Genomic DNA, 10,000 nt, shown 5'->3' with positions numbered 1-10,000 from the left:
TCGGTCGCCGAGCCGAAGCTAATCGAACGCCTATAACACTCTTCCGAAGAAGAGCTACCTTGCGAACGACCAAAGTCAGCCCAGCAACCGGTCGCGGCCCTCGCCGAACGCTAGTGCAGCGCCGCGACGCCAGCGCAACCGTAAGAGTCTCCGAAGATCACTCAAACAGTAGGACAGCTCTCGCAGCGCCTGAAAACGTCCGGCGACTCGATGGGCGCCTCCGTTTGCCTCCAAGCGGTTTCACGTACTCTTTAACTCTCTCTTCAAAGTGCTTTTCAACTTTCCCTCACGGTACTTGTTCGCTATCGGTCTCGAGCCAGTATTTAGCCTTAGATGGAGTTTACCACCCGCTTAGGGCTGCATTTCCAAACAACCCGACTCCGGGAAAACCGCTAGGACGAATTACGACCGCCGCCAAGGGCCTAACACCCGCTCTGGGAAAAGGCCTCGATCAGAAGAACGTGGGCAGTCGTTGGTTCGCCGCATGCTGAATTCCATACGCTACATTTCCTCGCCCTCCAAAAAGGCTCGGATTTAGCGCTGGGCTTATCCCGCTTCACTCGCCGTTACTAGGGGAATCCTTGTTAGTTTCTTTTCCTCCGCTTAGTGATATGCTTAAGTTCAGCGGGTCGTCCCGCCCGATCTCAGGTCAAAAGTGATGTACTATAAAAGTACATGCGCTTTGTACGTCGGCCTTTTGAAGTCACTTAACTTATTCTCGAGCACCTACCGTCGTTGCTACCTCACCCGAGGCCAGCAGGCTGCTCACGCTTCAGCTGTGAAATCGCCAGACCAGCTGTCTTTGACGACACGCTCCTCAATTAAGAAACGAGTCGCAGGCACTTTCAAACTAATGAAAGGATCGGTGTGTTAAAGACCCTGAGACGGACGTGGCCCCAGGATTACCCGAGGCCGCAATACGCGTTCAGAATATCGATGCTCAATGTGTCCTGCAATTCACATTACTTCTCGGAGCTAGCTCCGTCCTTCATCGACGCTCGAGCCGAGTGATCCACCGCTAAGAGATCTCTCGTGTTAATCAATCTCAATGCAACCAAAAAATCGTGTTCAAAAAGAAGCGGCCGCGCCAGCACTTGCGTGCTGAATTATTACTCCCGCTGTCAGGAAGCAACGCGACCGAACTATAACAGTTACAGGGCTCGGTCCCTTCGAAGAAGAGACGTCGCTTGAAATCAAATTTCGATTCGTTAATGATCCTTCCGCAGGTTCACCTACGGAAACCTTGTTACGACTTTTACTTCCTCTAAATGATCAAGTTCGATCGTCTTTTCGAACACCGGCGAGTGCGTTGCCGCACGTACCAGGCTCAATCGGAGGACCTCACTAAACCATTCAATCGGTAGTAGCGACGGGCGGTGTGTACAAAGGGCAGGGACGTAATCAACGCAAGCTAATGACTCGCGCTTACTGGGAATTCCTCGTTCAAGGGAAACAATTGCAAGTCCCTATCCCTAGCACGACCGGGGTTCAACGGATTACCCGGACCTTTCGGCCTAGGGAACACACGATGATCCGGTCAGTGTAGCGCGCGTGCGGCCCCGAACATCTAAGGGCATCACAGACCTGTTATTGCTCAATCTCGTGTGGCTAAACGCCACTAGTCCCTCTAAGAAGTTGTCTCCGACCCAATGGGTCGAGCAGCTATTTAGCAAGTAAGAGTCTCGTTCGTTATCGGAATTAACCAGACAAATCGCTCCACCAACTAAGAACGGCCATGCACCACCACCCACAGAATCAAGAAAGAGCTCTCAATCTGTCAATCCTCGCTGTGTCCGGGCCGGGTGAGATTTCCCGTGTTGAGTCAAATTAAGCCGCAGGCTCCACTCCTGGTGGTGCCCTTCCGTCAATTCCTTTAAGTTTCAGCTTTGCAACCATACTTCCCCCGGAACCCAAAGACTTTGGTTTCCCGGAAGCTGCCGGACAGTTCTTAAGTTCGACACTGCCCGATCGCTAGTCGGCATCGTTTAAGGTCAGAACTAGGACGGTATCTGATCGTCTTCGAACCTCTGACTTTCGCTCTTGATTAAAGAAAACATTCTTGGCAAATGCTTTCGCAGTCGTTCGTCTTGCGCCGATCCAAGAATTTCACCTCTAACGGCACAGTACGGATGCCCCCGTCCGTTCCTATTAATCATTACCTCGTGCTCCGAAAACCAACAAAATAGAACCGAGGTCCTATTCCATTATTCCATGCAACATTATACAAGCGTAAAGCCTGCTTTGAACACTCTAATTTTTTCAAGGTAAACTTGCCGGACCACCGCAACACTCAGTTAAGAGCACCGCGAAGGCACCGACCAACAAGAACAACGAGGCCAGTGCTAGCCTTTCGACCGACCAACCTCGCCGTCCCTATATCCAACTACGAGCTTTTCAACCGCAACAACTTAAATATACACTTTTGGAGCTGGAATTACCGCGGCTGCTGGCACCAGACTTGCCCTCCAATGGATACTCGTTAAAAAGTTTAAAGTGTACTCATTCCAATTGCAGGACCTCGTACGAGGTCTGCATTGTTATTTTTCGTCACTACCTCCCCGAGCCGGGAATGGGTAATTTGCGCGCCTGCTGCCTTCCTTGGATGTGGTAGCCGTTTCTCAGGCTCCCTCTCCGGAATCGAACCCTGATTCTCCGTCACCCGTTACAACCTCGGTAGGCCGATACCGTACCGACGATAGTTGATAGGGCAGTTGCTTTAATGAGATGTCGCCAGCACTAGGCCGTGCGATCCGCAAGCTTATCCAGAGTCACCATTGTAACGACCCGAAAGCCGGTTAGTTTTGGTCTGATAAATGCGCGCCTCACGTCAGTTCGGCGCTTTACGCATGTATTAGCTCTAGAATTGCCACAGTTATCCATGTAAAAGCGTACAATCAAATGAACCATAACTGATTTAATGAGCCATTCGCAGTTTCACTGTACGTGAGCTCGTACTTACACTTGCATGGCTTAATCTTTGAGACAAGCATATGACTACTGGCAGGATCAACCAGATAACTATCCGAGGGCGTTTAAACCCGTTGCTCGACTGAGCGTTTTTACTGTATAAATACAGACCTTTTCTATCACTCGGCTTAAAAGCCTTGCGAACGTTACTGAAAGTCGGCGCCGGCCTTTTGCTGTTTAAAGCGCCAGCCCGCGTCGACTGCAGCATGCAGCTATACAACTGACTGTTCTTTCTCCCGACCAACCGTTTGCCTTCTGCCGGTTAACTCGTCAGCAGCAACACGCCATCTGTCTGCTGCAGTTACCCGCCTCGAGCCGTGCCTGCGTCGGCTACTCGTCTCGACGACTTCGCAAAGCTATAAGCCTACCGCCGCTGGACGCTTGTAGTTTTTCATACGCTGCTCCGATGCGTTTACATAGCACGTTCGCCGCCGCTGCAATAGCCGCGCCTCGGGTGCTAAACAGTAATGCTTTAAGCCCGCTTTCTCGCCAAGTCGACCGAACGCACAAACACGTCTCTCTCACTAGTGTAAAGTAATGCATACGCGTATGATGCTCAAATGTTGTTGTTGAACTTTTTTGCCGATTTTTCCCGATTTTTTTTAAATTTCTTTGTTTCTTTTCAATTTTTTTAATATTTTAAGCTTATTTATGCTACGTTTAAATGTTTTAATACTTTTTTTATACTTTATTTAATATGTTTAAAAGAAATAAATAAAAAATAATATATATAAACTACTTTTTATAATGTTTTAAATATGTTTGTTTATTATAAATAAGCTTTATTTGTATTATTTTTTATTTAAACTTACTTTTTAAATCTTTATATTTGTTTTATCGTTTTAAGCACATTGCGATAAATATAATAAACAAACAATTGAATAAAAATAATAATAAAAAAAAAAATAAAAATAAAAACATAAGCTTATTTTATATGTTTCATTTTATTTTTATTTAATAACCTTTTCAAACCTTAATACTCGTTTTATTTTTTTAAGCAGATCGCGATAAATATAATAAACAAACAATTAAATAAAAAAAATAAAAATAAAATAAAAAAATCAAACATAAGCTTATTTTATATGTTACATTTTATTTTATTTAAAACTTACAATTTAAACCTTTGTATTTGTTCTATTCTTTTAAGCACATCGCGATAAATATAATAAGCAAACAATTAAATAAAAATAATAATAATAAAAAAATCATAAACTTATTTTATATGTTTCATTTTATTTTTATTTAAACTTACTTTTTAAACCTTTATAGTTGTTTTATTTTTTAAGCACATGGCGATAAATATAATAAGCAAACAATTAAATAAAAATAATAACAAATAAATAAAACAATACAGCTAAACTATAAAAAGAAAACTAAATAACTGATAAATACTTGTAAAACATTATTTGAAAAATGTATTTTGAAACACAACACGATTGATTTATAAATAATAATATATTTTTAATTTGTGTAGTTTATTGAAAGTAGTCTCCTTATTTGCTTCTGGTTTTACTTGAGTTACACAACGTTAAATAAACATACTTAACTAAAAATACTGTCATTTTAATAAAACTAAGTACAAATACATTGAATTAACATAGAACTTTAAAAAGCCTTCGCTAGTATCTGTTGGTAACAGTAAATAACCTATTATGACTCACAATACAAGAGTGCGAAATTTATTTTTCATTTGATTTTTCAGGTATTTATTTATTTGTGGAAATAAACTTTTTTATTACATTAGAAACTAATAGAATTTTTCCTATAACTATACCTATTATTATATTTAGTATGCTTAAAAGTAATAAAATGAAACGTCGCGATTATATAATAAACAAACAATCAAACAAACAAAGAAAAAAAAAAAAAAACTATTTTTTTAAACTTATAATTTTATAATTTCAACTATATGTCTTATTTTATTTTCATTTAAACTTACTTTAAACCTCTGTATTTGTTATATATATTTCAACACAATACGATTAAACTATAAGACAAACAACAAAATAAAATAATCACATTAATAAATACACTAAGCAAATAGCTAGAATAAATATAAATAGTTCAATATATACAATATATTTCTTCCATTTTTAAGTTACTTGTTAAACATATTTATTTAAACATGTTTCTTTAGAATATAAAACTAGCAGTTCTACAAATAAAGAAATTAAAAAGCCAATACACATAACACTAACTTTTCATAAATTAGATATGCAAATATGAACAAAATAATAACTAAATTGTTAAGCTTTTGTAAACTGTGAACTTATAAACTTATAATAACAATTGCATATTCACTATTCACAATAGCTTTTTATTTAGTACACAACTGGTCTGTAAATTGTGTAGTTTATTGAAAGTATAATCCCGTTTTGCTTCTGGTTTAAATAAAGTTATACAACACATACTAAAGTAAATTAAATAAAGTAATTCACTACTATCTATTATATAAAACCAATTTACAAAATACATTAAAATAAATAAAAATGAACTTTGAACTTATAATAATAACTGCATATTCACTATTCAGAATTGCTTTAAATTTAGTACACAACTGGTCTGTAAATTGTGTAGTTTATTGAAAGTATAATCCCGTTTTGCTTCTTGTTTAAATAAAGTTATATAACACATACTAAAGTAAATTAAATAAAGTAATTCACTACTATCTATTAAATAAAACCAATTTACAAAATACATTAAATTAAGTTAAAGTGAACTTTGAACTTATAATAATAACTGCATATTCACTATTCAGAATTGCTTTAAGTTTAGTACACAACTGGTCTGTAAATTGTGTTGGTTCTATTCAAGTACTCTCCTTGTTTGTTTTGTTTTAGTTGTATCACATTCAATACACATAATAAAGTAAACCAAATAAACTCTATTAATTTAAACTAAGTACAAATACATTAAGTTAATACAAAACTTTAAAAAGCTTTTGCTAGTATCTGTTGGTAACAGTAAATAACTTATTATGACTCACAATACAAAAGTGCAAAATTTATTTTCGTTTGATTTTTCAAGTGATTTGTTTGTGGACAAAAAAACTTTTAAGTTTTAGTATAAAAGACTAATTGTATTAATTTTAACTCAGAAAATTGTACTCTACAAGATGGTGCCATTATTTTTTCGATATCTCAAACTGGTCAAACCACTTTTTTAGCGCTCTAATTGGTTTAAACAGCAAATAACGTTATCTGATTGGCTTACGTTTTTATTTGCTAATAACTAGAATTTACTTTTCTTTTAAGCGTTAAAGAAATGTAAATAAACGAGTAATATGTATAAATAGGTCAGAAAGAAAAATAGTACAAAAAGATGAATTCAAAAAGCAAAAGCCTACGGCACGTGGTATTCCCAAGCGGTCACCCATCTAAGTACTAACCACGCCCGACACTGCTTAACTTCCCAGATCGGACGAGATGGGGTGTGCTCAGTGTGGTATGGTCGTAGGCGTTTGAAAGCGTTTACAAGCCTTTATAAACCCTTCGGTTTGTTTAAAAAACCTATTTGCACTTGATTTACAATCAATTTGATATTTTAAAATTATTCCTTATAAAATTTTAACCTGAATTAACCTTTTTTTTTGTTTTTTTTTATCAACAGTTACTCCCAAACTGTACTAAAACTGTATTGTAACTGTACAAAAGTGTTTGTTTAAATAATTGTTATCTATAAATTACCTAAGACCAGGACAAGTAGAAGTAAAGTTTATTGAATTATTGAATTAAATAAATAAAATCGTAAAATAAAATAATACAATATGTTTACAATTTGTCATTGATCTATCCATTTATGTTATTGCATTACAAATACAAACATTGCATACATTCAAGAGTATTATTCATCAATCTTTTCAATATAATAAGTTTTAAATTTATATTTATTTTTAAATAATTCCTGACATTTTAGATTACCTGAGATTTTTTTTTAATTAAATTAATTTTAGTAATTATATACTTGACGTTCTATTTTGTTTAATTTGATAACTCAACCATGTTTATATTTTTTTATAGTTTAACAGAACTATTAAACTAAAAGACATTACATACAGCTTCTAAAAGTTTTAAACACCTTAAAAAAGTAATATATAAAATAATTGATAAGAATATTAAACTTATAAAAATTTAGTAAAAGGTTATATAAACGTTATTTAAATTAATATAAGATAGTTAACTTATTTTTTCATTTAATGTGATATAATATAAATATATTTTGAGAGACAATTAATTAACGTAAACAATGTCATAGTGGAAACTGCATGTCTGCTAAAAACGTAAAACGCAAAACTGCTTTAATAAATCACTAAATAACAAAAAAATTGCCTGTCTAGCAGGCGTTCAAATTCAAATGACAAAGAAATTTAACTCCGGCTCTCAAGTATATGTCTTGCGTGACGACTAGCGGGACTCGATCTCACAACCTTCCGCTTATGAGTTAGCTGTCAAGACCAAAGACCCAACGCCACGACAAAGATAAAGAAATATTTTGCTATATAAATAGGTTGATTTTTATAATTTTGTCAATTACAATTACATGTCAATTACAGTGTCAATTTGAATTTAAATTAAATTAATTTTAGTAATTAAATACTTGACGTTCTAGTTTGTTTAATTTGATAACTCAACTATGTTTATTTATTTTTTACTAATTTTAAAATTATTATTATACAATATATTTGTTATATTATATTTATTTTATTACTTAAACTTATTATATACATTTAATATATAATATTATTAAATAACTTTATTAACGAATTAAAAACAAAATATTATTATTATTATGTTATTAATTTAGTGTTTTTATTTTAAAGATATATTAAAGAACTAAACAGATATTACCCCTAAAAAACTTTGTTAATAATATATAAAAAGTACTCAAAGTCAGATTCGGAAATATATAATACTGTTTTTTTTCATCAATATTGCAGGTCTGCGTAGCCGGGGGCTGTAATCTAGCTGCCAGCAGGCCTGAAATGGTGGCCACTATTGTTCAATGTTCAACTTCAAATTCTTTGAGATTATACTGTACTATCTATCTATTTAACAAATCTATCTAACAAATGTTGTTCAATCTAGGTTGTGGGTACTTGGGTCGAGTAATGCCTTTGACTTACAATCTGTTGTGGATTGTCAATATTTCTCTATCTATCAATAAACAAATCTATCTAATAAATGTTGTTCAATCTAGGTTGTGGGTACTTTGGTCGAGTAATGCCTTTGACTTACAATCTGTTGTTGATTGTCAACATTCCTCTATCTATCAATAATGATTATATTCAATATTAAATGTTGATTAATTCAGTTGTAAGAAAACCAGTGCGCTGGTTAGGTTGGGTAAGGCCTTCGACTTACAATCTTTGGGATTATCAACGTTCATCACAAGTACAGTAACGATCTCATTGAATTTCCAGTTGGAACATTGGATTGTAGTGGTGGCCTACTCTTTTTTGCCTAGTTTGACAAACTATTGTATATATATTGTATAACTTTATTTGTATTATTTTTTTTTAAATTACTACTTATTATTAAAGAATTAAATTTTCTCCATTGTTTTCTCCATCGCGAACATTAAAAAAAAAAACTATGTATTTGAACTGTTTTTTATATGTTTTGTTTTATTTTTATTCAAACTTACTTTTAACCTCTGTATTTTTTATACAATACGATTAAACTATATAACAGAAAAATAATTAAATAATCAAACTATTGAATAAGCAGTTAAATAGTGTGTTTTTTTATGCTTCTTTCATTTTTAACTTACTTGTTAACCATATTTCTTTTATTAAAGTATAAAACTAACAGTTACTAAAATAAAATAATCATAAAGTCAATACACAAAACACTAACTTTTTATAATTTAAATATGCAAACATGAATATAGTTATGAAGTAAAGTTATTCAAAGCTTATAATTATGAAACTTTTGTATAATATTTTTGTTTTTTTTTTTGTAATAACTACAAAATTGGTATTTTAGTTTATTGTTAGTAACTAAATATTTATATTTATTATACTTAAAAAAAAACTTCTATACTAACTCTAATTTCAAAGCATATTAAAACATACAAATTTTACCAACTAAATATTTATTTTTATTTTTATTATTATAACTTTCAAACATAAGCTTGTATACCTTATATACCTATATACCTCATATAGGAGGCTTGACATAACATAACATTATTTAATTCTTTTTGTTTGAAATAAACTCATTTAGTTATTAGTAAATTACAACATAAATGTTTATAACAATAAAACTAAGATTTAGCTTTTGAGTTAGTAAACTTTGATAGTTTTCTTTTAATAGTTTAATAGTCCTTATTTAAGTTCAAACAAAATTGCTATATATTTAATACACATACAAAAGTAAACTAAGTAAACGTAATTCAATAGTTTCTATTAAGTAAAAATTTATTACAAATACATTAAGTTAATACAAAACTTTAAGAAGCTTTTGCTAGTATCTGTTGGTAACAGTAAATAACTTATTATGACTCACAATACAAAAGTGCAAAATTTATTTTCGTTTGATTTTTCAAGTGATTTGTTTGTGGACAAAAAAACTTTTAAGTTTTAGTATAAAAGACTAATTGTATTAATTTTAACTCAGAAAATTGTACTCTACAAGATGGTGCAATTATTTTTTCGATATCTCAAACTGGTCAAACCACTTTTTTAGCGCTCTAATTGGTTTAAACAGCAAATAACGTTATCTGATTGGCTTACGTTTTTATTTGCTAATAACTAGAAGTTACTTTTCTTTTAAGCGTTAAAAAAATGTAAATAAACGAGTAATAAGTATAAATAGGTCAGAAAGAAAAATAGTACAAAAAAGATGAATTCAAAAAGCAAAAGCCTACGGCACGTGGTATTCCCAAGCGGTCACCCATCTAAGTACTAACCACGCCCGACACTGCTTAACTTCCCAGATCGGACGAGATGGGGTGTGCTCAGTGTGGTATGGTCGTAGGCGTCTGAAACCGTTTACAAGCCTTTATAAACCCTTCGGTTTGTTTAAAAAACCTA

The 10,000-nt window shown here is 33.3% G+C and overlaps 4 non-coding genes across 4 annotated transcripts; all 4 read right to left on the bottom strand.

Annotated features, from left to right (window-relative positions):
- Positions 1-874: 874 nt before the first annotated feature.
- Positions 875-1,027, bottom strand: LOC145847766 (5.8S ribosomal RNA). The gene has a single exon (XR_014371511.1). It is a non-coding gene; the product is annotated as a 5.8S ribosomal RNA (ribosomal RNA).
- A 182-nt stretch (positions 1,028-1,209) lies between these two features.
- Positions 1,210-3,017, bottom strand: LOC145847775 (small subunit ribosomal RNA). The gene has a single exon (XR_014371519.1). It is a non-coding gene; the product is annotated as a small subunit ribosomal RNA (ribosomal RNA).
- A 3,289-nt stretch (positions 3,018-6,306) lies between these two features.
- LOC145847777 (5S ribosomal RNA) lies at positions 6,307-6,425 on the bottom strand. Its single transcript, XR_014371521.1, has one exon. It is a non-coding gene; the product is annotated as a 5S ribosomal RNA (ribosomal RNA).
- A 3,402-nt stretch (positions 6,426-9,827) lies between these two features.
- LOC145847765 (5S ribosomal RNA) lies at positions 9,828-9,946 on the bottom strand. The gene has a single exon (XR_014371510.1). It is a non-coding gene; the product is annotated as a 5S ribosomal RNA (ribosomal RNA).
- Positions 9,947-10,000: the final 54 nt, after the last annotated feature.

Source organism: Thalia democratica, unplaced genomic scaffold (genome assembly GCF_965202585.1).
Source record: "Thalia democratica unplaced genomic scaffold, ktThaDemo2.hap1.1 HAP1_SCAFFOLD_1080, whole genome shotgun sequence".
Lineage (NCBI taxonomy): Eukaryota > Metazoa > Chordata > Thaliacea > Salpida > Salpidae > Thalia > Thalia democratica.
The sequence above is the reverse complement of the archived record's forward strand: the minus strand, read 5'-3'. Positions and strand labels throughout refer to the sequence as shown.